Source organism: Euleptes europaea, chromosome 6, assembly GCF_029931775.1.
Source record: "Euleptes europaea isolate rEulEur1 chromosome 6, rEulEur1.hap1, whole genome shotgun sequence".
NCBI lineage: Eukaryota > Metazoa > Chordata > Lepidosauria > Squamata > Sphaerodactylidae > Euleptes > Euleptes europaea.
In genome coordinates this window covers 26,733,889-26,761,888 of record NC_079317.1, presented here as the reverse complement: position 1 = coordinate 26,761,888, position 28,000 = coordinate 26,733,889, and the positions used below count along the sequence as shown (strand labels likewise).

The window sequence follows — 28,000 nt, the reverse complement described above, 5'->3', positions numbered from 1 at the left end:
CTTCTTGGAAACAAGACTAATCGGGATAATCTCCTTTCACGTTAAGGGGGCTCTTGATTGGAGGCCCTAAAGTCCTCTGAAATTTTTACTTTCATATTTTTCAAAAAGTCCTTAGCTACAGCAAGGCTATCTAGGAGGCAGAGTGTAAGTCTAATGGATCAGAGAGCAAGTCTAATCTCAAGGAAGGTCTATTAAATTTCTCTCAATTACTTCTTGTTTTCCCACATTGTTACTCATTTGTATAAAAGAATTTGTATCATCACACAAAACTGAAGAGATTCCTATCTCCCTACAAAAGTCTAAATGTAGATTGGATGGGGATTTGGATCATATGATAGCAGAGGTGTTAGCTGTACAAATTGTGGTATAGTGACACCTACTGATAGAAAAGAAGCATTAATGACATAGCTTCAATTTCTCAAAGAAGACCCAAGGGAAAGCACTAAAACATTCTAGTATTCAGAAAACATATCACGTAAGGAAAAAAACTGTGCCCTCATCCAGACAGGCAGATACAAAAGGACAATTGAAGATATTTCCATGATAACTGTCCCTAAGAATTTACTTTGTTTCCTCTCTATATCAAATAACTGTTTTGATTCACCTTGAAGAATTCCTATATAGAGATGGAAGCTGTACAATTTATATTCTTGAATGTGCCTCTAGACAGATTGAACAAGTATCTACAGTAAATCATTTTTGGAAACTGAACCAAAAAAAACATGCTATAAATATTTTGAAAAGAACTAAAATTTGAGAATCATTTGTTATCAGACGTTGAACAATCTGTTAAATTGGCTTCCATGCTTGCTAAGCATGGCATCAAACTTCATTTTGAATGTGAGATTCTGCTAGCTTGACGGGTAGCCTCTCCTATCAAAAGAATGAACTCATGAATGGCATTTGCAAAAGAAAACAGATTCAATATAATAACCTTGTACATGTAAATGTACATAAATTATTAGACAATTTTCTCTTGGCAAGTTTGGTTTGATCCCAGAGCAAAAGTTAAACACACGCTTCAAAAGCAGGATATTGAACAGTTGTTCCTGTTTATTAGCTGTGATCAGAAATTTCCATTCATAATGTGAATTTTCCCTGTTCCATATGTGCATTAAAAAACAACAGCCATGTATTTTGCAGGAGGGTTTGTTTCAAGAAAGCCAGAATAATGGACTATTCTCTGATCTGTTCCTTTAACACTTATGGGTTGCCTTTGACTCAGTTGGCAGTCTGTTCCAGACACTCATTAAGAAAGTCCAACTTGCTGTTTGAGTTTCTTACAAGCAAAAGAAAATTTCCAAATAAAATCACTAGAAGAAGAAAAAACTATTCATAGCAATTATGCCAATGTCAAGATGCCTTCTAGAGAAAGAAGAGGAAGAGGAAGAAGAGTTGGTTACATGCCGACTTTCTCTACAACTTAAGAAAGAATCAAACTGGCTTACAATCACCTTCCCTTCCCCTCCCAACAACAGACATCCTGTGAGGTAAGTGGGGCTGAAAGAGCTCTAAGAGAGCTGTGTAGCTCAAGGTCACCCAGCTGACTTCATGTGTAGGAGTGGGGGATAAAACCCAGTTCACCAGATTAGCATCCACCACTCATGTGGAGGAGTGGGGAATCAAACCCGGTTCTCCAGATTAGAGACCACCACTCCAAACCACCACTCTTAACCACTGCACCACTCTACCACATAGCCCTCTATTTGTTCTACGTTCCATACAATGTGTAATTATGAGAGGAGATATGGGCAAAATATAGTTATTACTTATAATATAGTTTTACTCTGAACTGAATTTAGATGCTGGTGGAACATTTATAACATTTTAGAATTTTTTCTCGAGCATTAATGGCAATGAACAGTACTGTGAGGAGTTGCTCGTTGAATTGTCATAGTTTAAAATGTTTTGTTGTAGCCAGGTCTGTTAGATGTTGTGCTAGCACAGAACTCAAGTGGGGAAAAGGGCTTGCATAAAGAGAGCAAGTTTTATAGATGTAAAAGGATGATTTATGAAGGCAGCACAGGAAAGCAACCTCCTCTCTACAGACAGCAGGGGATAATGTAGAAACAGCAAGATGGCCCTCCTTTGCAGGGGCGGGGGGAGAAGAAACCTACAGCTTTAGTTTCACTTTTAACTCACACCCAATTCACATATTGCAAAGTCCTTGAGACTCCCACATATTCATTCTGGTCAGGTAAACCAGATGTACTCTGGGAATACCATCCTCAAAATTTAGGAGAGCCAGCGTGGTGTAGTGGTTAGGAGCAGTGGACTCTAATCTGGAGAACTGGGTTTGATTCCCCACTCCTCCACATGAGTGGTGGACTCTAATCTGGTGAACCGGGTTGGTTTCCTCACTCCTACACATGAAGCCAGCTGGGTGACCTTGGGCTAGTCACAGTTCTCTCAGAACTCTCTCAGCCCTCATCTCACAAGGTGTCTGTTGTTTGGAGAGGAAGGGAAGGCAATTGTAAGATGGTTTGATTCTCCCTAGAAGGCAGAGAAAGTCGGCATATTAAAACCAACCTTCGTCTTAATTCTTGGGAGTATGGAGACACAATTTGGATCAGGACCACAGTGAGCATGGAGAGGGGGCTTAAACCTCAACACTGATACTATTTTCCTAGCCAGAATTGGCCTCGGTTTGCCTCATTGGGGGCTATGTGTACTGAATGTATGATTTTCCAATGGAGCCAATGGCAGCTTCCCCAGTGCCATTTCAGGCTAACACGACAAATCTAGACGAAGTTCATGTAGTGACTCACAGAGTCACTGGCTTGGTAGGAATCTTTGCTCTCGAGTACATGCATTCTTTCACTCAGTCACTCACACAGAATAGTCCATCAAAATCCCAATAAAAACTGTGTTTGGAACCTCTAAAAATTGCTTACACCATCTACAATGTGGCCTTAATGCTATAACCATCGAGATTTTGTGTGTTCAGCCTTTCAGTGAGAACTAGAGATCCGACTGATGCCTTAGTAATACAGCCGTGAAAGATGGCAATAATTTATCATCTCTGCAGTAGTTCAATCCCAGATGTACCATTTGCTAATTTATTTCCATATGTACCTGGCAGACAGATTAATCAGGCATCCCGCTTTGAAACCTGGGTTACACTTTACTCCTTTATCAGGCGAGAGAAGAATATGTATATGCAGCAAAACAAGAATTCGAGTTAAAAGGCGCTCTGTCAAAGTGCTCTATTCACTTTTAAAAATAAATGACAGATTTTTTTTAATACACTACAAAGCAAATTCTCACATCTTCATTTGGCTACCATTTGTGGAAGTATTTTTGGAATATGGGGGATGAGTTATGGAGGGAGTTGATGGTCTTGGGCTCTGAGGTTTTCTTGGTAATTCCTATGTTGTGTGTACCAGCAATGCCTAAATGTTGTCTTCAGTACTGGGGAAATGAATTTGTTCCAGTTAGAGAAATTGCTGATGTGATTGTGTGCACTTATAATGTCTGTATTCATGCGGGGGGGGGGGGGTTGGGGGTTGGGCTGCTGTTAACATCAATTAAGTACCAGTGATGTTGGTACTGAATATTGTGAGAGCTTTTCAGGCTGAGCTGAATGGGGATGAATATCTCTGCAGTAAAAAAAATTGCCTACCTGATAACATCACTGTTACTCAGAAGAATGACAACCATACCAAGATCCTCTTTAGTGCTAGAACTCATGTTCTAGGGCTCCCAGGTTGCCTGCCACAGACTCCTGCCACCGCTTGATGAGTAGTGAGAGCAAAAATGGGAGGGGGACTGATGTTGCACAGTGCAGGGGGGGCTGTGGCTCAGTGGTAGAGCATCTGCTTTGCATGCAGAAGGTCCCAGGTTCAATCCCTGGCATCTCCAGTTAAAGGGACAAGGCAAGTAGGTGATGTGAATCACCCCTGCCTGAGACCCTGGAGAGCCGCTGCAGGTCTCAGTAGACAATACTGACTTTGATGGACCAAGTGTCTGATTCAGTATGAGGCAGCTTAATGTGTTCATGTGTTCATTGGGGAGGGGCCATGGCTAGAACATCTGCTTAGCATGCAGAAGGTCCCAGGTTCAATCCCCAGCATCTCCAGTTAAAGGGACTAGGCAAGTAGGTGATGTGAAAGACCTCTTAACTGAGACCCTGGGGAGCTGCTGCCGGTCTGAGTAGACAATACTGACTTTGATGGGCCAAGGGTCTGATTCAGTATAAGGCAGCTTCGTGTGTTCACTTTTGGTACCTGGAAATGATGAGGAAATTCCTAGAGTGTTTCTGATGTTGGGTGGGGTTGCAACCTGAACACGAGTAGTTGGCACATGGAGACATATGGAGGAGATGGTCATTTACTGTAGATATTTAAGCCCCATGCCATGAAGGGCTCTAAAGATCACAAGCGGCACCTTGAATTAGACTTGGAAACAAAAAGAGCAGCCGAGGTAGCTGTTGTAAGATGGGCAAAATGTGTTCCCATCAGCTAGTCCCAGACAATGGGTGGGTTGCTGCATTCTGAACCAATAGACATTTCTGTGTGGTCATCAAGGGCAGCCTAACTTCAATTTTTGAAAGTTAAAAGCAGCGAGAGGGAGGGTCTATCAAAGTCAGTATTGCCTGGCAGTGGTACTTTACGGTCTCAGGTGAAGGTCTTTCACATCTCCCTGATCCATTCAAGTGGAGGTGCCAGGGATTGAACCTGAGACTTTTTGCATGCAAAATAGATACACTGCTAGTGAGTCACGGGTAGGTTTGCCAGGTCCCCCTCGCCACTAGTGAGAGCTTAACGGAGGCAAGGATGGGGGTGGTGATCCATGCACACATGCAGTGGGATGATGGCACTTCCAGGTTTACCTCAGAAGCGCTGGCATCGCGCGGAATGCTCTAGCACTGTCCTCCAAAAGCTCTATGGAAACCATAGAATTTGGGGGGAGAATGCTAGAGCATCCCCATCGCAATTCTGGTGCTTCTGGGGTAAACCTGGAAGTGATGTCATTGTGCCCCGTGTGCGCATTGCTAAGGGTTGGCAGGCAGCCCAGTTAATTAGCAGGCAATTGCCCACCATAACTGGGCAAATGAGAAGCCTAGCCATGGCCCTCCCATGCTGAGCCACTTTGTGTTGAACATCATCCCCTTGGGGATTCAGAGGCTCATGCAAACAAGCCAGTCCATGTGCTTTTGCAATATTCTAAACAGGTGGATATACCTAAGCTGTCTGAAATTAATTTGGGAACTGGCACATAATTTGTTAAAAGGTGATGCTAAAGCCTGCCCGCATTGTGTTTTGATCTTTTTGGAAAGACATGTGAAATTTACTCTTTCTCTGACTGCAGAAAAGACAATAAGATTGTCTACTAAATAGGACATTTTTTTCTAATTTGATGATTGCAGTGGTATTTGAATCATGATTCTAGTCAAAGCATGTGAATATTTGGATCTGTGGTTGACAGGTAATTTAAACTAGAATAGGTATTTTGGTATTTTAGACTATTTGGGTGTTGGCATGTTTTTCTCCTACTCATTCCTCTTATCAATTAACAAATAGACTGCAATCTAATGGAAGGCAAACAAGTAGGATTGTCACAGGTGACTCAAGTGCTGTTCACACATTACAGTGAAAGCACCTACATCCAGAGTAACCTGCTTGCAAGAAAGAGACAACGTGCACTCACTTTGCGAAAGAAACCAGGGACCACTACCTGGATAAATGTGGGGTTTAAATGACACATTCAGCTGTATATGTGTTGACTGTAACATAAGAATTACTCTACGCACATACAAAGAAAATCAAGTGTATCGTGTACTCAGACTGTATGCGCACACACTGTAACTTGTGAACAGGGCAACAGGCAAAGGCTGAACCTGAAGAGGCTTCAACAACTGGATGTGGGACAGAGCCATCCAGTTCTGTGGCACTTGCTGTCATGACCTCCAGCACCTGCTCATTAGAGGAGATGTGGAGATCAAGAACCCCAAGGACCCTCTTCCTGAACTGAATCAGGATCCAGGCAGTGGAAACGCTTTCCTGTAGAGTATTCCAATCCACGGTAAATTTCTGACCACCACTGAAATAATACTCTGGGCTACCTATGTGCTGCCCCAAGCCTTATGTTCAGTCCAGGGTCCCAACATCTTGCCTGCCATTCTGGACTCTTGATTTTGGTACTTTCTGGACACCACTCAAAACTGTAACCAGGGTGGGGCAAGCAAGTGAATTTTAATGTATCCTCTTTCCATTGGAAGAACGAGGGGTCCTTTTAAAAAAAGGGAAATTTCAGGTTTAAAAAAAAATAGCAGGCAGATAATGCTCCCTGAAAGTGAACACATGAACCTGACTTATCCTGAATCAGAACATTGATCCATCAGACTGGCAGAAGCTCTCCAGAGTCTTAAGCAGAGGCTCCCACTCCCTGATCCTTTTAGCTGGATTATAGCTGGGACCTTCTGCATGCCAAGCAGGTGCTCTCCCACTGAACCATGGGAAGAGGGGCAGTGTCCAGACTCCACCCATCTCACCTCATCAGTTCTGTCCACCAATGGCTATCCCTGTAGATTTTTCAAGACCAGTGTGAATTTTATATTTAAATGATTCTGGAGGACAATGTCACTTTAGGCACTGTGATTTTGACCTTGACCATGGGAGAAGGCTTGCAAAAATACTTTAAGGAAGGTATTTGTTTAAAGAAAGGGGTTAAATACCAAGGGATGGGAATGGAAGCTGAACCTGTAACCTGTTGGATGTGAGCACACATCACAACCATAATTCCCCTTCCCTGTGGTCCAGGATGCTATAAGTTTTCAAGATCTTTGAATACTTGGAAGCAAAAAGAGGAAAATTAATTAGGACTAGAGGAAAAACACTTTCCCTAAACCCAATCAGCACCCCCAAGGCATTTTAAGTAACAGGCATTTACTTAACCCCCCCCCCCAAGGTATTTTAAGTAACAGTCCTCGGACACTGGACTTCAACCCATGGATTGAGACCATCAGGGTAATTTCAGAGCCCCACCTGGTGGCAACTCTATGGAGCTGCCATTTGTTTTGCTGCTTTCTTGGAGGACCATTCTGCTAGTGAGTGTGAATACAGAGCAAGGTGCCACACCTCCTCTCTCTCTCTCACCTTGTACACATGCTCAACGCACTTCCTGTCAGGTGTTTGCGCCTCAGCAGGTCCCATGTGGGTCCTGGAAAGGCTGAAGACCTCTGCCCTAATGGCTTACAGGATCCAGAAACAGGGGTGAAAGATCAGGGGACATATGCCCAATTCTAATTTCTCCCCCCCCCCCAAATCCTCTCATGCACATTGAAATGGTAAAATACCCCCTTTTCAATTGGAAGCACTCAGGTTTGGGGCCAGATAAGCTCCTCGGAGTTCTAGAATTGGTTCTAGTCTAGTTCTAGAATGGAGGGCTTCTTCTGACATGCACAGCTATGTGAGAAGGAAGCAGCTGATCTAACTCCAGTATCAGACTATTGAGAGTATAGGACTATTGAGAGTTGGAGCTTCCTTAATCAAGTATCCCCCTCTGCAATTTCTTGTGGGCTCCCAGTTTATTACATCCTAATGCAGAAAACACTGACATCCTGTTGAGGACCTTGGAGAAATTATTCCTCAGATCACACTGATCTCCTTTAAAACCATACATTATGTTGCAGTCTATGTCTAAATGTCACCATTTACTGGTGTATATCTGAGCTTTTGGACAGTCAAAAAATATATCAGGGACTGTCAACATCTGCATGGTTGAGAGTCACCAAATTTCACACCATAACATAACATAACCATAACTTACACAGCAAGGATGGGCACAAATTTGTCCCGGGGGTGGGGTGGGGAGCAAAAGGACTTTTTGAGAAAATTCCATACATGGAACAGCATGTATAAAATGGTGAGAGAAGGAAGGCTAAGTGAGATACCGGATCATGTCCTCCAGAATAATTTTTAATCAACATTAAAGTGGTAAGTGAAAAGCACAAGTTCTTGCAAGTTGCAACAACAGGTACGATTTCTCCTGACAGAAAAGAATCCATATATGTGGAACAGAATGAGTTTCACACACTGCACCTTAACAGCTAAAATCGGTAGACCTAAAACTTACTGTAATATTCATATAATTTGTGCATTTCCTTTCCCAGATCCCCATATAATTAGAAGAAAAGTACCTTGTCTTCTTAGAGCATGCATTTGTTGACACAAACACTGGAACGATTTATTTATAACTTAGTATATTTTCCATTGTTTCAACAATACCAGTATAGATGCAAATTCTTAAAAAGTCACAGCAAAATGTAAAGACAAATCAGGGTCATCTAATGAGATTACCGCGGTCTGATATCTATAAAAGCATTCCCAGTCAACAGAAGAACTCCAGATCGTCCCAAATTAACCCCAGCGGTCAGCAAATAATGGTCCTTCTCATTCACAGTTCAAACACCCCAACATTAGTGACTGTGAAGTCTTAAGATTCTATTGTGCTAAGACAAATTTGCAGCCTCTGCCTATGCCATTCAAGAGTGGGGAAAGAGACCCACCCTCTGCAACCTTGCAACGACCACACGCTTCCGAAAACATTTCATTCAAAAGCGATCCCCCCTCGTCTTCGTTCAGCCGCCTTCCATTCAATGGGATCATTTCGCCCAAATCAATGCGAGGCTGCCTCGAAACAGCCTCCTGCAACTTCCAACTTTGACAGGGCCCGAGCGCAACGCGCCAACGGAGAGCCCCCCACCCCCGTGCCTTAGGAGAGCCGGCACAAAAAATTAACATCAAGACATTCGAACCGAGAGCTTTACATTGGTAAAAATTCTTGGAGACTTACTTAAGACAGTGTATGTGTTGCTTTGCCCACTGATGCGATATCAAAAACCTGCAAGCTACTATTTCTGCAACTGTGTCACTGTAGATAGTCTGAAACATGTACGTAGCTGTTGCCATGGAAACACACACAGCTAGGGTAGAGTGCCAAGCTGTGTTAATTCCTTCAGCCATGAACCCCAGGGGAACACTAACATCCATCTTCATTCTTCTTTTGTCTCTCCCAGCTTTCGGTTTTGTTTTGTTTTTTAAAAAATTATCAAATGATATACTCCGCATATATGCATATGCCCACCTGAAAACACCCATGGCTTAAACCATGCAAGCCATGCGTTAACCCAAGCCTTACGCTGAAGCCACAACCGGCAGAAGCGCCATCTGCCCTTGCAAAAACTTCACTCGGGAAGATGCTAGAGACAAGTTCACTTTCTGTATGTGCGGGGGGGGGGGGTTGTGCGCGCGTGTGCAGGTTAGAACAAAGAGACGAAAGAGGATGCCCGAAAAATTTGACAGAGAAGCATTTCCTGCCTACCAGAGACCACCATGATGGCATGTTAGTGGATGCCAAAATGGAGAGGAGTGATAAGCTCAAAGGTAGGGGCATGTAGTGAAAGCACCTGGTTGAGTTCTATCCTTCTCTTCATCTTTGGCTGGGAGCGGCTGTGGCTCCGTGCTAGAGAATCAGCTTTGCATGCAGAAAGTCCCCGGTTCAGTCCGTGGCATCTCCAGTTAAAAGGATCTGGTAGGAGGTGATGTGAAAGACCCTTCCTTGAGTCCTTGATGCCAGACAGAGTGGACTTCCTGTATTCAATGGAATATTGGTTTGAAGACCAAGAGAAGGATTCAAAACCTTTCCCCCAACTCTGTTATCTATCCATCACATTTTTATCCCACCCTTTCTCCAAGGAGCTCAGGGCAGTATATATGGCTCTCACCATCCCCGTGTTAATCCCCACAACCCTGTGAGGTATGATAAGAAGAGTTTTTATACCCTGCTTTTCTCTACCAAATTAAGGAGTCTCAAAGCGGCTTATAACCGCCTTCCCTTCCCCTCCCCACAGCAGTGGGCCTGAGAGAGTTCTGAGAGAACTGTGATTAGCCCAAGGTCACCCAGCAGCTTGATGTGGGGGAATGGGGAATCAAACCTCGTTCTCCAGATGAGAGTCCACCACGCTTAACCACTACACCAGTTACTGGTCCAGCTTCACCTAGTGAGCTTCATTGCAGAGCTTGAACCCAGGGTTCACCACTAACACCACCATGCTCTTAAGAGTAATTTAGCAATAAAAGTTTGTGGTGGTTTTTAACCAGGTTGATTTCACAGAATAACAATTGTACATGGAAATTGTACATTAGTTGACTTTCCAAAGATACTATTTCAGGACACTACACTGGCTTCCAGTGTATGTCTTTTGCTTAACAGGTAGGTTCCCATTGTCAAAGTCCTTAGCAAGATTGTGCATGTTCCCAGCCATTTCATTTATTATGGCTGCACTTTCCCCAGTATTCGTAATCACAGACATCTGTTGTGGGGAGGAGAAGGGAAGGTGATTGTAAGCCAGTTTGATTCTTCCTTAAATGGTAGAGAAAGTCGGCAAACCAACTCTTCTTCTTCTTACCAAGAAAGGCTTCTTTAACAATAATTTAAAAGCCCATCACAACTGTTTGACCATCAACTGTCATGCTTGAGCCACATGGCAGGTGAGATAACCAGGCACCCCCTATTCCCCTGTACTGGTTTAAAAGGAGAACTTCCTGACAAAGTAGTCCTCCAGTATGTCAGTCATTTCATGGATTGAGTTATGGACTTGGGAGTCTATTTTTGTGCAGTTTAAACAAAATACCCTTTAAAACCCCGTTACAAAAAATGCTCTGGGCATGGAACATTATCTGATGGACACCATATCAGATACATCAGAATATATGCATATCTATTACATCAATTACTGGTCATGCTTTTAGGGGTAAATTCTAGCACTTCAGGATACAGCCTAAAGCATTATGAAAACCTGCCCGACCAGTATCATCATGGTGAAACGCCACCAAAAAATGAACATGTACAGACATCAGTACAATACCACCACTAGCTCTCTGAAAAGCTATAATCTATACACAGCCTGAGGAAGTTGGAATGGGGAGGAGAAAGAGATGAAAACATGTTGCTAGGTAATCCGGAATCACCAGGAGCGAAGAATCTTCAGTCTGGATCTCTAGCGGGTTACATCAACCAAAAGTGAAACCGATCATTTATATAAGGGGCTGGCAAGGGCCACAAATCTGTGGAGATGCCACAGCAGGAGGAGCCCTGGTCCTTTGAATGTTCATCAATGTGAGCCTATGGTTTTGCATGGTCCCTGCTTCAATCCCTGGCATCTCCAGTTTTTGTTTGTTTGTTTTGATTTAAGAATCAGGTAGTGGGTTGAGAGCTGCCAGCAGTCAGAATAGACATTACTGACCTTGAGAATACTGAGCAATGGTCTGACTCAGTATGAGACAGCTTCATGAGTTCATGTGTGTGTTCTTTTACTGACCCACCAATCTATTTAACAGGCACTTCCGAAGAGCCTTTTGGCTACCACCAATAAGGGAGGCAATAACCCAGGTGCATTATAATTTCCACATGCTGAGTCCTAGAGCTTTAATCAATTAGATGAGACAAAGCTAACTCAATGCACACTGGGGTCCATCATGGAATCAGGACATCCCTTTATCTTCCTGATACTACACGTGGGTGGGAGGAATGAGGGGACACTTCAACGCCAGGGAAAGGCACGTTTTGACTTGAAGTGAATGACCCCATGGTTATCATGAATAGTTAGGGCTGTAAAGATTAACAGTGCGGTCCTAAACAGGGTTACACCTGTCTAAATCCCTTGGGCATTGAAAGTTGTAATTCTTCATAGGATTACATTGCAAGTGATTCAAGCTATTGCATAGTTAAAAGCACACTTCCTCATGTTGCAAAGTATTCTCACTTGCTTAGGTTGCATACATTAACTATCAGAAAATGAACAAGCTTCATCTCAATCATCCTTGTCATGTTTTGCCAACAGAGATCTCTTACATGTTCCTAAACGTCTAGACACAAAGGACTCAGTATATTTCACTCACTCTCTCACACACACGTATAATTGTCTTCAGTGTGAGCTTAGAACTGAACAAGAGGATGGGAAACCTCAATGGGGAGCCTAGCCAAGCTCCTCCAAATTCCTCTTGAATCAACCCTCCATTTTACCATAGGATAGGGATACCAGGATGCAGCCTACAACACACACACCCCGAGCAATTGGGAAGTGAGGCCTAGCATGCTCCCTTTAAAGGAAGAAAGTAGATTCCTTTGAAATGTGGAGTTGAAGGAGAGTTTTATGGATACCGTGGACCGCCAAAAAGGCAACTCAGTGGGTTCTAGATCGAATCAAGCCTAAACTGTCCCTAGAAGCTAAAATGACTAAACTGAGGCTATCATACTTTAGTCATATTATGAGAAGACAAGATTCACTGGAAAAGACAATAGTACTAGGAAAAGATGAAGGCAGCAGGGAAAAGAGGAAGACCCAACAGGAGATGGATTGACTCTATAAAGGAAGCCACAGCCCTCAATTTGCAAGAGTTGAGCAAGGCTGTTAATAAGCAAGGCTGTTTTGAGGACATTGATTCATAGGGCTGCTATGAGTTGGAAGCAACTTGACAGCACTTAACACACACACACACAAAAAAACCACTTTTGTGATAGCTTTGATGAAATTTCAAGAAACTGATGAGTTTAGAATTACATTTTGTAGCAATAATTAGAAAATATTATCATTCAAATACAAAACTCTGAAGGATGAACCGTGAGTTTGGCTCCTAAATGTTTCAGTTGGCTCTGAGAGCAAAATAAAATTTGTCAAGGAATGCTTTAAAGACTTGAGAATCTTCAGCAGGTTCAAAATGACATTGTAAGAGTGCGGATGGGGCTTCACCACAGTGATCCTATTACCTCTGTTCCTAGGGAACTTTTCTGGCTACTCGTCCATTTCCAGTTGCTGCCTTTGACCTTTATATCTCTACAGGATCTGGACCCAGAAGGTTCAAAGGAGCTCTCCTGTCATACAAAACTGTTTGTCTGTTAAGATCTTCTAGACTAGAGAGACCCTTCTCCAAAAGCTTTGGCCAGCTGAAACAAGACAGGAGGTGTCAAGAAAGTATGGCCTTCTCTGCGTCTATTTTAATATGGTGATTGCTGGTTGTGCCTTTGTAGCCAAGTAGCTGTTTCTTAACCTTTAACTCCCCCCCTCCTTTTCCGGGACGTCTGTATCGAGCTATCGAGGAAAGAGGATTAAAATGTGTTTTCCTAAAAGAAAAATACTTTCATCATCTGCAGGTTTCTCTCACGAGCCACTCAAGACATAGATTTATTTTATGTAGTACATTTTTATCCCACCATTTCTCCAATGACAAGGAAATACATCTAAGAAAATCCTCTCAGCCCCTGTCAAGACAGTGGCAGCCCTCATTCCTGTCAGACAGGCAACAACAACGATCCAGCTAGATTCGAGTCCAGCAGCACCTCAGAGACCAACAAGATGTTTTGGGTATAAGAATCAAGAGTCAAAGTGCCCTTTGTCAGATCTGACGGCTACCCTCTAACAACAATCCAGTTTTTTCCTGTTTATTTCCAAAGACAGACAACCAGCGCTGTGTCGTGGCTGGAGTGTCAGTCGAGGATCACAGGATTTCACTTCAGCTCTCTGCTCTGCCATGAAACTCACTCTTTGTCTAAGCCTAAACTGCCACACAGGATTGCTCTGAAACGGAAAGGGTGGAGTGGGAAACGGTATGTGCCACCCAGAAGTCCTTGAAGGAAGGACAGGATAAATTTACATCAGGAATATCAGACAGATAGATCTGGGATGGAGTTTAGGTGTGGCACGATAGTGAATCGATGCCACACTATGTATGCAAACACATAAACCAATCAGCACTGAGGCTCTACAACTAACACTACCTACTATATAACATAAGAGAAGCAACAGAATATGTACAAATTACAACACACAATATAGAAATGTGCAAAGTGATCTATTATAACACGTCACACATAAGGCAAAGTGATTCAAAGTGTAGAAGCAGATACAATATACTGTGTATGCATGCATGGGCCGTCAAGTTGCAACCAACGTTGCAGCAAGGGGCTTTCAAGGCAAGTGAGAAACAGGTGGTTTGCCATTGCTTTCCCCTGCAGAGTCTTCCTTGGTGGTCTCCCATCCAAGTACAAATGCTGTTTAGCTTCCGAGATCTGATGAGATTGGGCTATAACATACTAATATGGAGCCAGCCTGGAATAGTGGTTAAGAGTGGTGGTTTGGAGTGGTGGACTGATCTGGAGAACCGGGTTTGATTCCCCACTCCTCCACATGAGCGGCGGACCCTAATCTGGTGAACCAGGTTGGTTTCCCCACTCCTACACATGAAGATAGCTGGGTGACCTTGGGCTAGTCACAATTCTCTTAGAGCTCTCTCAGCCCCACCTACCTCACAAGGTGTCTGTTGTGGGGAGGGAAAGGAATGGTAATTGTAAACCGGTTTGAGTCTTCCTTAAATGGCAGAGATAGTGGGCATATAAAAACCAACTCTTCTTCTTCTAATACTTTTTTTTGCTGTCAAGTCACATCTGATTTATGGCAAGCCATGCTGGGGTTTTCAAGATAAAAGATGTTCAGAGGTGGTTTGCCATTGCTTGCCTCCACGTCATGATCCTGGTATTCCTTGGTGGTCTCCCATCCAAACACTGACCAGGGCTGACCCTACTTAGCTTTTGAGATTTGATGAGATCAGGCTAGCCTGGGCTATCCAGGTCAGAGCATACCAATACTACTGGATTGAAATTAACTGACGTGCTATTGATATAAAGAGGCTTCCTTGCTAGTGGTTTAGCTATCTGACGTTCCCTCCCTTGAATGGTGGTGCATAGACAGAATCCCTGACTGACACTCCTAAAACGATCAGTTCCACGATCCTCAGTGCATTCAAGTCTCGGAAATGTATCTGCTCATCTAAATCAGAGCTGCCTGTCTTCTGTCAATCTAATAATCTGGACTGCAACAACAATTTATTTGCCATTCCCACACAATTCTACCCTTGTTAAAATAACAATGGTGCATCATTTGAATCCAATTAAACTTCCAGAGGATGATTCACATCTGACTGAACTATATTTAATTTTGGTTCATTATAATCTCACATTCAACATGTGCTTTCGAGGGATTTTTATAGTCTGAGTTCCATCTGTAGATTTTGCAGCCCTCCTCCTACGACACTTGCTGCATGAAGCACTAGGCACACACAGAGAAAACTCTCTTGACAATCTTTTTTAATACACAAGAAAATAAATGCAGGCTCTTTCAAAATATTTACATCAGCAACAAGAAAGTAGAGGAAAGGAAATGCCACTTGCGATGCAGTGAGCCAATTTAGGGCTACGGATTTGCTAAAGCTAAGGAAAATAAGGAGCAGTTACAAAATAAAGTGTGACCTAATGCACAGTTTTTCAGTTGCCCTCCATCTCAACCATGGTTTGCAGAGATTATTTTTAAAAGTCAGATGCCTTTCAACTTTTCACTTTGGAAAATAAGGACGTGACTGCTAATCACTCTCATATTTTCAAAAGCAGAAGAGTTATTCCCACTCTTCAGTAATGTCCATTACTAGGGTTGCTAGCCTCCAGGTGGGACCTGGAGATCTCCCAGAATTATAACTGATCTCCAGGCAAGAGAGATCAGTTTCCCTGGAGAAAATGGCTGCTTTCGAGGGTGGATCCTGCTGAGGTCCTTCCCTTCCCCAAATCCTGCCATTCCTGGGATCCACCCTCCAGATCTCCAAGCATTTCCCATCCAGGACTTGGCAACCCTAAATATTGCTGCAGGCTCTTCTCTTCCTGTTGTATACTGTAATGCATCTGATGAAGTGAGCTCTGACTCATGGAAATTTATTCTGGAATAAACTTTGTTGTCCTTTAAGGTACTGCTGGACTCCTCCTTCTACACCTCTAAAGGTAAAGGTGCAAGCACTGGGTCATTACTGACCCATGGGGTGATGTCACATCCCAATGTTTACTAGCCAGACTACATTTACAGGGTGGTTTGCCATTTCCTTCCCCAGTCATCTACATTTATCCCCAGCAAGCTGGGTAATCATTTTACTGACCTCGGAAGGATGGAAGGCTGAGTAAACCTTCAGCCGGCTACCTGAAACCAACTTCTATTGGGATCGAACTCAGGTAGTGAGCAGAGCTTGGACTGCAGTACTGCAGCTTGCCACTCTGCACCATGACTGTAATACAGCAGTACTCATTCCGCAGCTCATGGAAAGTCATGCTCACAAGTACCATCAACCAAGACAGCCACTTGTACTTCCATCCCTGGCATGGAGTCTTGGAGCTTACCTTTTCTTCTGGCAATGGCTGTTTCAAGGTGAGAACCACCTGCCAACCAGAACAGAAGCACTACTGGGCAAGGGCCTTGCCCTTTTTCCTGAGCCCTGGAAAGGTGCCCTATTGGGAAACAGTGTTTAGAAGAGCCATAGGTGGCCTCTTACAGAGCCACACATGGCTCCCGAACAACCGAGTATCACTGCTGTGATACATAACATGCTTGGTAGATTAAAACTGAGAGTTAAAGGGTTTGGCCCTTGAAATTAATATGTACAGTCTGCAGACAGATTAAATAAAAACCTAAATTTTTTATCCAGCATGCTCAAAGGCTCAACTTCTTAATGAGCAGCAAAACGACATAATTAAACCTGAGATTCCTGGCTCAGAGACAACACAAAACTATTACTGAAACACCAGATTGCATGGTAATGCCTTCTTGGTGCTCTTGGTATCTTAAGCACATTTAAAAGACTGCAACTGTCAAAGCCAGATTGCCACTGGGATGCAAACAGGTGTAGTTCATCTCTACATAACAGCCTTGGAGGAAACAGCTCAAGGTGCATAGACAAAGGGATTCTCTACATTTGGTTGGGACTTACTGTTAAAACCCTTTCCCACATGCCAAATAAATCACCCCCTTCCTTCTACTCTAGGCCAATTAATGCTAAATTGAATACAAAATCTTGGACACTAACATGCTAAAGGTCAAACTAGACAGCAGGTCCATGATTTTGAACCTGGGTATGCTCAAATACACAGAGAAAATAATCTATTTGTTTATTTAATACATTTATACCTACCTTTCTCTCCAATGGGGCCCCAAAAGTGGCTTACATCATTTAGACATCACGACAACCCATGGTCAGTTGCACTTGCAAACCATGGTTTGTTTTTGAGCCTGAGAGCTCAGAACCCAGTCTGAGCTTCCAAAGATAGCGGCAAACCCAGATTTAGACCTGCTTGCCCCTTTGACCTTCTGTTTGCTCAGCACTTCAGTACCTAGCACTTCCAAGTCAGTGGAGTTGCAGCAATATCTGTAATTATGGTTTTTCAGTTCAGACATCACACAGGCGTGAGCACAAATGGTGGTTTGCAAACCAGCTTCAAACCATGGTTTCTGCTTTGTCAATTCAGAAAACACGTTAAGCCAAGTTAAGCATATTTAGCCATCATCTGGTGTGATGCCTGGAATGAGCCACTAACAATTCAATGCTGTGCAGAGTTACTCCAGTCCAAGTCCACTCAAATCTGTGGGTTTAGCCTGGAGTAACTCTGCACAGCTGCACTGCCAGTGTGAAACCACAGAACCATGTGGCTCTGTGCCATTTACTAAGCACTGATAACACAGATCATTTAAAATGGCTGTGTGGGTCCAGTTCTAACAGCAAAAGTGGCAAACAGCTGAGAGAGAACTTAAGGCTCCCCACTGCTGATCTTCTTGCAGCCCCTCTTCTGCCCTAGTAATTTTGCCTAGCTGAGCACTCTGTTTAGATATATATAGAATTATAGAGTTGGAAGGGACCACCAAGGTCATCTACTCCAACTCCCTGGACAATGCAGGAAGTCAACAACTACCTCCCCCCACACCCCCAGTGACCCCCTACTCCATGCCCAGAAGATGGGGGGGGGGACCCTCCAGGATCCCTGGATAATCTGGCCTGGAGAAAAATTGCTTCCTGGCACCGTATAGTCCCACTCTTCTTCCCAAGAAAGACCCAAAGGCACTTCCAACAACACTGTCCCCACCTCAGTGTTACCCTCACGACAACTACCCTGTGAGGTAGGATGGGATCCGAGACAGTGATTGGCTGAGGTCACCCAGCAAGCTTCCACGGCGGGGTGGACATTTGAACCTGAGTCTCCCAGATCCTAGTTTGCTATCTTAACCACTATGCCATGCTGGCTCTTGCTCTTCCTGGCCTGGAGTTCAGCTAAGAGGAAAGGTTTCCAGAAGTGAAGCTGCTCAGAAGTAAGTGCCAGTGGAGGGGAAGCTTCTGCGCTCCTCACCCACATGTGGCTTGCTGCTAAAACCAGTCCACCGCCTCTCTTTTTTTGACTGGCACAGTTTGGCATTTGAAGACCTCAGGAAGAGCTGTGGCACAGAGGTGGAGCACCTGCTCCCCATGCAACAGGTCCCAGGTTCAATCCCCGGCATTTACAAGGCAGGCTGGAGTAGGGCACAACAGGCATGAGGTGGGGTGTGGAGGCAAACAGGCATCAAGCAAGCAGAAGCCAAGGTGACAACAGCAAGCCTTATGGGAGCCACTGAATCAGCAAAACTTCCAAGTTTATGAAGACTTAACAAGTTGGGATCCCCCATCCTTTATGTAGCTCTTGACAGGCGCTAGGAATTTAACTAGGTTATCACCTAGTTAAATTCCTAGCGCCTGTCAAGAGCTACTGCACCTCATCTGCTTCCTGGGAGAGACCGGAAAGAGGCAAGCCCTTGGCTGCTTGTCGTGTGCATCTTCATCAGGTCTCTGTTTCTGCTGTGGTTCTCCCTCATCTCTAATCCTAAGGTCTGGGAGGGTGTCTCTGTGTGCACAGGACCTTAGCAGGGCTCCTGCAGTGGCTCCCGGTCATCAGAAGGTGCCGACGGGGCGCAGGTCTTTAGGGTGGTTCCTAGTCTGATGGCTCACTGAAGGCAGGACCACGGGGTGTGCCTGTGCAGCACTTAGAGGGGCCTGTACCTGAGAGGGGCTCCTCACCATCTGGTGAGTCTGTGCCAGTAGAAATGGGGCAAACCATAATGATGTCACTGGTGGCTACATAACCCAAAGTGACAGCACTGTGTTGCTGGGCACTCTGATTCCCCCCCCCCCAGCTCTATGGTAAAAACCATAGAGTTTGAGGAAAATCTTACAGTGCCACATGACACGATGTTGTCACTTCCAGTTATACAGCTTCAAGTGATGTTGCAGCATCACGGAATGCCATCACCCACCATTTCCCCCCTATTGCCCTATCAAGTGGCTGCTGGTCACCAAGGCCTAGAGACAGTCCACTAAAGCAGGCAATCTGGCCTCCCTGCAGACGTGTCATCATCTCTGCTTTATAAAGACCCTTCCCAGGTTTTGTACAGATGCAGCAAGCTGAGCTAGCCTCAGAGTAATATATTTATCACACTTCCTCAGAAAAAGAGTCATGTGTATTTGGGAATTGGGAACGGACAAGACAGAAACTTCCTCCTGGGAGATGCATAAATGTCACAATATAACAAATTATGGTGGCCAGATCACACATTACAAAGTCCCTCGGGGAGCCATCCTAACCAAGTCTTCTCAAAAGTAAGGTCCCTTTTATTCAATGGGGCTTACTCCCAGTAAAGCACCTTTAGGATTGCAGCCTGTGTCCCTCACGTAGCTAGCTGACAGGCACGGTCCAGGAATTCAATTCTCAGGACTCAATTTTCAGGCACATGTCAGCCCACTTCTGATGGGGTTGTGGCACATAGGAAAAGGGCACTTCAGCCTCTCCCCTCCCCTCTCCACCATTTTCACCATCTGACATATTCCTGCAGAGCCACTATTGAGCCCACTGGAGAAATGTACGTGTAGCCATCAGTACATGTAAGTTTCCCCAACAGGACAAGCAGCATCCAGCATAGTGTAGTGGTCGAGAGTGGTGGACTCTAATCTGGTGAACCGGGTTGGTTTCCCCACTCCTACACATGAAGCCAGCTAGGTGACCTTGGGCTAGTCACCATCCTCTCAGAACTCTCTCAACCCCACTTACCTCACAGGGTGTCTGTTGTGGGGAGAGGAAGGGAAGGAGATTGTAAACCGATTTGATTCTCCTTAAAAGGTAGAGAAAATCAGAATATAAAACCCAACTACTACTACTCCTTCTCCTCGGGGTAATTTCAGGTCAGGAAAATGGCATGGGGGGAAGGGCTTAAGCCTCCTGATCCCATGCACAGCTAAAAATTAATTTCTAAGCATGGAACTCCCAGAGCATGCCTGATTGAGAGAGGACCCAAGGATTTTGTAACAGGTGAATGGGCTGAGATAACTTGCATTACTTTTGCGCCCTATATATAAATCACTACACAACAACTAAAAGCCTGTGCTACCAATATGGGCAAATGGTTCAACGCAAAGTAAGCACATCACAATTATACTTGGACCAAGGTGGTGTCTCGATTGTGTCATGCATGGCATTTCCTAGTCAAGGACCTCTAACAAATGTGACTGATCCATTTTCTTCAGTTGAACATAATACGATCAGTGCTGTTGGGTGCTCATGTCCAATTAATTCAGGGGTTTATTTTACTCCATTAATAAATCCCTTGTTTTTTCCCTTTGGCATTTTCATTAACCTCCCTCTCTCTCTCTTTTTGTTAAGTAAACAGCGAGTGAACGATTATACCAGAGGGAAACGATGCAAGTGCAAAGGCCAGCAGCTTTATACCTTTCTGGCAATTTTCTTCCATGCTTCTGTACAAATTCTGTTGTAGAAGGGCAGAAAATCATTGATGCCTAATCATTTATTTAGTAGAACGTAGAGCTTTTCTTTTAGCTTAAGGGGTATCCCAGTAGGAAATCTACTCCACATAACCATCCTTTAATATATCAAAGCAGCAGAGTTTTGGACCACTATTATAGCAGATACAACGGTGCTGCCAGAGTCCCAGGGCTGCTGAGATGGGGAACTGGGAGTGCAAAATTCCCCAGGCCCTAATTGTTTGGGGCCTCATGAGAAATCAGGTAGTCCACCTGCCTCGTTTGGCTTTCATGGTCTCATACAGCACCATGCCTATAATCTTGGGACTTCAACAACAGCCAGAAGCCCTTCGAGAAATCCATTTTAGCCAACTGCTTGAACTGAAATCATAGCAAGAGCTCTTTTGCAGTTTGAGAGCACTTGCTATATTATGGAAAGGAACACAGTTAGCAATTAAGGATTCCTAGAGAGGCTTTTTTCTCCCTCTCGTGTGGATTGGTTCATTTTCTCATGCATGTGTAAGTGAATGTCTTTTATATGCCTTTGGAAGAGGGAAGCTCCTTCCAGGGGCCAAAAGGGGTTCTTGGCAGCCATGTAGATACCTGAAGAACAAACATTTTTGTCTGTGATGGCAAAAAGATAAAATGTTGTGTGACTTCAGAGTCTGACTGGTTTGTTTTGGCATGAGCGACAAGTAGGGTTGCCAGCTCTGGGTGGGGAAATACCTGGAGATTTTGGGGGTGGAGCCTGGGGAGTGTTTGAGGAGGGGAGGGACTTCAGCATGATACAATGCTATAGAGACCACCCTCCAAAGCAGCCATTTTCTCCAGGGTAACTGATCTCTATTGCCTGGACATCAACTGTAATAGCGGGAGATCTCCAGGCCCCTGGAGGCTGGCAATACTAGCCACAAGAGAAGGCAAAACAACTAAAATATGCCCAAATTACTAGAGAATCAAATTAAGTAGGATTGCCAGCCTCCAGGTGGGGCCAGAGAGCTCCCAGAATTACAACTGATCTCCAGACTATAGGAATCAGTTCCCCTGGGGAGAAAATGGCTGCCTTGGAGGGCGGGCTCTTTGGTATTATGGAAGGTTGCTGGGGGTAAACCCTTCCATAAACCCCACCCTTCCCAAGCTCCACCCCCAAATCTCCAGGAATTTCCCAACCCAGAGTTGGCAACCATACCATTGAGTGAGGAGTCCTTTCACTAGAGCGAAACTCCTCACACAGCAGAAGGAAGTCATGGGATCCAGTCCAAATGAAAACAAACTCTACATGACAAGAGTGATACATTTTAATCTGGAATATTGCTTGATTGAAGGGACTAGACCATTTCACAAAACACTGTCACCCTTTCAACAACTGTATAAAATGAGTCAAGTATTATTCCCATACTGCAAAGATGAAGTTGAGGCCAAGAATCCAGGGGTTAGAGAATACCCTCTGGCAAGTTCATGGCAGATGTGAGATTGAAGTATTGTGACCTCCCAATATCCAGTTTCATTTAGGAAAATGAAGCAAGAACCTGTTCTTTGCAGGAGGGCCATTTACTTAAAAAGAAATCAGCCCAAGATAAGGGTGGCAGATAACATCTGATTTGACACTCGTAGGGCTTACTTTTTTTTGCTTCAGCAAGTATCCAACCTATTCACCAGGACCTCAGTGGGTTTACTTCTAAGTATATACATCGTAGTAAATGTGACCCATGGGGTGACGTCACATCCCGACGTTTCCTAGGCAGACTTTGTTTACAGGGTGGTTTGCCGGTGCCTTCCCAAGTCATCTTCCCTTTACCCCCAGCAAGCTGGGTACTTATTTTACCGACCTTGGAAGGATGGGAGGCTGAGTCAACCTTGAGCCAGCTACCTGAAACCAACTTCCGCCAGGATTGAACTCAGGTTGTGAGCAGAGCTTGGACTGCAGTACTGCAGCTTACCACTCTGTGCCACGGTGCTCATTATTGGGGAGAAAGGCCAGGTATAAATGAAGCAAATAAATAAAAACAGAAGAGGTGAGAATCATGAATGTTGCTCTAAGCTCCCTGAAGGATGGGCACAGAAAAAATGTTACTGATTGACAAGGGGGCAGATTTGTCCCAGGAGCCACTAGCCACTGACCCCTTCCATAAAACAGTATTTCCCCCTTGCCTTTAAACCAGGTAACAGGAAGGGAAAGAGCAGGAGGAACATCTTGCCAGAACTTTAATATCTTTGCTGAGGATCGGCTTTTCCATTCCTATTTCAGGTACCATATAAAGCTTGGCCCTGACGAGGATAGTCCAGGCTAGTCAGATCTCAGAATATAAGCAGGGTCTGCCCTGGTCAGTATTTGGATGGGAGACCACCAAGGAAGTCCGGGGTCGCTACATAGAGGCAGGCAAAGGCAAACCACCTCTGGAACATCTCTTGCCTTGAAAACTCTACGGGTTTGCCATTGGTCAGCTGCAATGTGATGGCAAACTAGAGCTTGGGTGCGGCCACAGGCACGAGCCCTTAGGTGCAAGCCGAAGGGCAAGCACCAAAGGGCTCTTGGCCCGTGACTCACAGCCTGTGTCTCCAGCAAGCCCACCAGTGGGTCCTGTCTGTTTGCTTGTTATTGGTTTATTTTAGATGGTGCTTTTTTTTTTTAATTGTATGCCGCCCTGGATCTCTCCCAGGAGAAAAGCACAATATAAATACTGAAATCAGTAAATAAAAACAGTCTGTAGTGACAAGCTGCACTTGGTATGCAATAGCCATACTGAATCCAATGGTTCAGATTCATTAAAGAAAAGAAAAGGCTTAAGGCTGCAGGCAAGGCAGTTGAAGGAGCAGCACACTTACTTATAGTTTAACACAGAAAAACATGGATCTGAACAAATTCTGCACAACGTGCAGCCGGACGCAAAAGAAATTTGACAGAGAAGCATTATGCACTCATCGCTCACTCCATTTCACTACCTTTAATTTTTAAAAAAGTTATTACAGCCATTATAATATTATAAATATTACATTCAGTTTCTGAAATGATAATTAAAGGTCCCATTCCACCTTGTTGCAGATACTCTAAAACTCCAGTTGTTTTCATGGAACAAAAGATGTGCCATATTAGCAGAATGCTTCTTTTTTAAAAATATATTTTACCTCTCTGGGTTTTTAAAAATTATTATTAAATATAACCATAATAAGGATTTCTAGCTATCCAAGTTAAAACATTACACCATCTCCTGTAGCTCCACCTGCAATTGAACAGTAGTTGTAGGAGCCAAGGGGATAGGGAAATAAAAGGTTGAGAATAAAATGAAGGAGGGGAGGACAATATCGTAAGACACTTTGGGTCCCCATTGGAGTGGGGGGTATAAAAAATATACATCAAAAGAAATAAAGAGACATTTCTTTTGTATCAAGTATGACCATTCCCCTCCTGGCCATATCCTGAAGTGAACCTGGCCCATTGTGAAGTAAATTTTCCCATACTTGCTACTAGCCACTATAAGCATGGATCACAGGCAGGCAAATTCACAGCATGGTAGTTTTGACTCCCTTCTTCTGCTCTACTTCACAATATAGTGACAAGGTGGGAAGCCAACCACAGGGGTGATGATCTGTGTGATAAAAACAACCCCTGGACCGGTTCCATACTACCAATTAGCTCTACACTCCAAATATTCCAGACATTATTCTCCCAAATGAGAAGCATATAATAAACTAGGACAGACAACCTCCAGCATGTGTGCCAACTGCTGCACCCCTGACCATTTTGATTGGCACCCAGGACCAGATCTCCATCCAAGCAACTGAGGCACTTGGCAGCACTTCTGGGACAACTGGTGTGGGAGAAGGCAACGGGCATGGCTCATGCACATTACCACCTCCCAGACCTGCACCTAAGATGCTGGCTGCACCACTGTGACCTGGCTTACTCCAAAAGCATATCCCCCAAAACAATTTTCATCTCGCTCCTCAGTTTGTTTGCTAGAACACAATCTAGTAGGTAGATGTTGCATGTTAGGAGGCACCTTGGCCAAAAAGGTTGCCTACCCCTGAGCTATACATATAGAAGGACTAGACGTCATGGTTGGATATGAGGCTTGAACTGTGGTTTATAGTAGCCCTGTTCACATGATACAGTGAACATCATGCACATACATGCGCACATCTGTTTTGTAAGAAAGAGCCAATGTGCGTGCACTTTACAAACAAAACCGAGCCCCAGTACCTGGATAAACGTGTGATTTCAATTCTACATTCAGCTGCACACATGTGAAATGTAGCATGAGAATTACTCAATGCACGTATAAAGAAAAATCCAAGTGTAATCTCAAAGCAACTATCTTGTAAGTTATCCGGGCTGTGCGACCGTGGTCTTGGTATTTTCTGCTGGCGAAACATCAGGAAAGAAAATACCAAGACCACGGTCACACAGCCCAGATAACCTACAAGAACCGATGAACTCTGACCGTGAAAGCCTTTGACAATATTTTCAACTATCTTAAGCTTGGAATCCTGGAGTGATGAGATTCCCCAGATGAGTAAAAGGATACTGAAATAAGATCAACAAAGGCATCAGCATAGAAACAGGTATTGCAGTTTCTTTTTCCAAGCCTCTGTTTATAAAGTTCAATGTTTGCCAAGGCAGTCACAGTTCTCTTCTGCATTCAAGCACTCTTGTCTCGTTGGCAAGACAATGTTCAGACACTCCATAAATAGCACCAACACTAGAAGTGTCATTGTATGGAACTCTGCTATCTGTTTGATGGAAGTTATCAATCCTGAAGTTGAAAGATTTAACAAAACAAGGAGAAAAGAACGTACATAACAGTGAAGGATAAGGAGCCCAAACAGCAGCTTTTTCTGTCAGAGGTGACATGGTGTATGCTTTAGGAAAGAACACATTCAATAGCTGGTTGATAAACAGCCTGCCAACAAAAAGCATGTTCAGAAAGCCAGCCAGTCACGATGTACATGGATGCAGAGTAAGCAAATGCTTAGTGTAGTGGCCCATATTCTTGTGTACATTTCCTGCCAGAGATATAACTTGATCAAACTTGATTCTCTTATATCTTAATTAGACTGACGGATACCACCATAACCATATACATTAAGGTCTGATGAAGTAGGTCTTCTGACTAGGGTTACCTGGCAATCAGCAGGAGGTTTTGGGTTGGAGACATGGATGGGGCGTGACATCGAGTGCACTGTTACATCATTTCTGAGGGTAACCCAGAAGTGACACGGGGTAGCCCTGGGATGCTATGGTTTTACCTATAGGTTTTATCATAGAATTTCTGGCGATTCCTAGAGCTACCCTTTGTCACTTTCAGGTTTTCCCCAGAAGTGGTGTAATGGCGCATGTGACGATGCTGAGTTTTTTTTTTTTAATGTTTCTCCCACCACCACTACAAGGGTAACAGGACCTGGGGGTGGGGGTGACCCACCCTGACCAGGGGACTGGCAACCCTATCACAAAACCTTCTGCCACAATATATTTGTTTGTGCTCAAGGTGTTTTTGCTACAATATTGGTTAACAATCTGTCTGAAATAAAAAAAAAAACCCAGCAAGTCCACAACTTACAAACACCTGAGTTACTAGCAACCAACACAGCAGAGACCAGGAAGTGAGTCAGGTCCTAAAGGGCTGGCAGTGGGGGAGTGGTGGTGAAGACCAAGGGTAGACAACATGGGAGCTTTGGAATGTCAGAGTGAAAGAAGAAGGCCGAGAAGCATGGAAGGAGACTATGCAAGGAGGGAGGGGAGCCAGGCAAGGCTTTGATTTGTGTTGAATTGGCCACCCTTTGCCTTTTGAGTGTTTTTGTTAGGTCCTCCTAAAAGAATCCAAAAACTTGAAGCACTCTAGCTTCAGATCTGAGTTAAAGCCCCCCCCCCCTTCCTAAAGCATGATTGGTGAAACTGAAATTAAAGCTAATTGCATTAGGAAATCAATACAACAGCTGCTTCCATTGGTTTAAATGGGAAACACATTTCAGTGTGCAACTAACTCCCCTTCCTCAGTGGGGATGAAACTCTCAACCAAACAATCCTTATTCTCAAATTTCAGGCAGACAGGAGAAGGCATCCCAGTTCTATAAGCAATTAACAATGGAATCCTAAGAAGAGTTACATCCTTCTAAGCCCACTGAAATCAATGGGTTCAGAAGGGTGCAACTCTGCTCAGGATTGCACTGTACACATCTCACTTGCTAAAAAGACACAGGCTGGCATGAATTGGTGCACAAAGAAGCTTTCTCCTCCTTTCGCAGGATCCTCAAGTGGGATGTGGAGCCTGTTATCCTATATCTCACCTCACTGTGCTGCGTTTCTTTTAATATTTCTTTAGTAGCACAGCTGACATCCCATAGCAGAGTCCAGCCAGGAGAAAATACAGCAGAACACCAGCCAACACAAGACCCAGGCTTATACAGAATCAGTAAGTACTACCAAGGCCAGTGATTTGATGCAATCAGTGCCAGAAAATGAAAATGTGCATCATATCAACAAGCAGGACAAACCTAACCTATTAGGTGGTAAGACCAGCTAACTATTCTGGTTGGACAATGTCACACATATTTTCACTGAGTGACAATCTCTCCTCACTTCCTTTTCCTCTTCCTCTTCCTCTTCCTCTTCCGCAGCAGCAGCAGCAGAAGAAGACTTCCTGAGTGTTCCTTCAGTTTAGGAAGCCCCAACCAATCCATGTGTCAGCCCTGTCTGATTCAGATGGCTTTCTGTACAAGCTGTGGGAGAAGATAAGTGCCTACTGGCTCCTATGACCAAGGCCCATTAATGTAGAAGAAGCCCTACCTCAAACTATGCAAGGGGGGGGGGAGATCCCTGAGCTACAACAACCCAGTATTTGGCTGAGGGAAAGCAAAGGGAAGACCAAGACTACCATCCCATGAGTGCTTTTTTTTTGCCGTCAAGTCACATCTGACTTACGGCGACCCCGGTGGGGTTTTCAAGGCAAGAGATTTTCAAAGGTGGTTTGCCACTGCCTGCCTCTGCATCATGACCCTTGTATTCGTTGGAGGTCTCCCATCCAAATACTTGCCAGGGTCAACCGTGCTTACTTTCTGAGATCTGACAAGATCAAGCTAGCCTGGGCTTACATGGACGAAAGTCCCACCACACTCAGTCAGACTTCTTTCCAAATAAAAAGTTCAGGAATGCCCTAAACAGCTTCTAAAACCATCCTTTGGAGGAACCATGATGCTCCTGCTGCCAGAGGCAGCTAAACCACAAGAGAAGACTGGGGAAGGGTTTTGTTTTTGTTTTTCCTATTGTTTTGCAAGCAACCAAGGCAGAAGGTTGTTCCGAAAGAAGAGATCCTCTAACTTTGATTTCCTAGATACACACAGTACATTAAAAAAAAAAA

The 28,000-nt window shown here is 44.1% G+C and overlaps 1 non-coding gene across 1 annotated transcript; it reads left to right on the top strand.

The window, feature by feature from the left end:
• Positions 1–3,788: 3,788 nt before the first annotated feature.
• Positions 3,789–3,861, top strand: TRNAA-UGC (transfer RNA alanine (anticodon UGC)). Its single transcript has one exon. It is a non-coding gene; the product is annotated as a tRNA-Ala (tRNA).
• The last annotated feature ends 24,139 nt before the right edge of the window (positions 3,862–28,000 follow it).